Here is a 1,497-nt window from a genome sequence, read left to right as displayed (position 1 = left end):
TGGGTCTGTGCATTTTTATTTTTTTTGTCTTTAATTTTTAAATGAATGAATAAACTAAACATTTCTATTGTTCTAAAACTAAAAATATGCATAATAATATATGAAGCAGCCTCCGTGGTCCAGGTCTAGATAAACCTGGTTCTTCTACAGATTCACAGAGTCTGAAAGTCTGAAATTAATCTGAATATTGTTCTCGTCTAATAATCACTGGTTCCTGCTTTACTCAGGTTTATTGTTTCATAGATTAAAGGAACAATTTTCATGTTCAGCATCTTTTTTTACGTTTTTTTACGTTTTTTACGAGTCTAAAACCAAACTTGATAAAAATGCACAGACCAGTGAGGAACTATTTAAAAGTCTTTTAAAAGTCAAACTAATTAAAGTTTCTTCTTAAATCTTCATGTGAAGCTCTGAGGGTTAAAATAAACCAGATCACTCGTAGATCAGCTGTTGCTCCATAACCACTGAGGAAACACTGAACAGTTTATTCTGAGCTCCAGAAGAACGAACACGATCTGTGAGGAGCAGGAACACCAGCATAAAGTCTCCAATCAGCCACAACATTACGACCACTGGCAGGAGAAGTGTTGTGATGGTTTTCATTGGTCTGGACGTCACAGATGTTAAAATATAATCTGCGTCGTGTCCTTTAAATCTTCATGTCTCCATCTAACTCCCAGCTAATTAAAAAGTTTATTCTTAAAGTCTCTAAAACTGTATCCAGAGTTTTTAAACTCTCTGTAAAGACACGTTTATTTCTGCTGTATTTACGTATTTAACGTGTGTTTAACGTGTGTTTTTGTGACTTTATGTCGGCGTTCGACACGATGCATGAAAAACATTCCAGTGTTCGGTGCGACGTGGACAAGCAACATGCAGAAGGACGTGGAAACTAAAAGAACGTATTAAAAGCCAAAGCGCTGCGACCAGGAACATGCATCCTAGTGCAGGAAGCTCTGCTCTGCAGCTCGTCCTGAAATACTACAAACATCAACCAGCGTTCAAGGTTTGGAAGAAGGGTGGTGCTGGTGCTGGTGGTGCTGGTGGGGGGGGGGGGGATCATTCACACTGCAAGCAACACTTTAAACTCATATTCCTCAAACTTTCCTAGTAAAACCTCATGCGACTGGACTATGTGCGACTCATCTGCTTGCGGTGTGAAAATGCAGAGAAGAGGTTGAAGCCGTCCATCAAATGACTCGTTCTCAATTAAAAATGACATTTATAGGACATTTAAGGACATTTAAGGACATTTAAGGACATTTGAGGACATTTATAGGACATTTAAGGACATTTGAGGACATTTATAGGACATTTAAGGACATTTAAGGACATTTGAGGACATTTATAGGACATTTATAGGACATTTAAGGACATTTAAGGACATTTAAGGACATTTAAGGACATTTATAGGACATTTAAGGACATTTGAGGACATTTATAGGACATTTAAGGACATTTAAGGACATTTATAGGACATTTATAGGACATTTGAGG

The sequence above is a fragment of the Mugil cephalus genome, chromosome 4 (genome assembly GCF_022458985.1).
Source record: "Mugil cephalus isolate CIBA_MC_2020 chromosome 4, CIBA_Mcephalus_1.1, whole genome shotgun sequence".
NCBI classification, from domain to species: Eukaryota; Metazoa; Chordata; class Actinopteri; order Mugiliformes; family Mugilidae; genus Mugil; species Mugil cephalus.
This window is presented reverse-complemented; position numbering follows the sequence as displayed.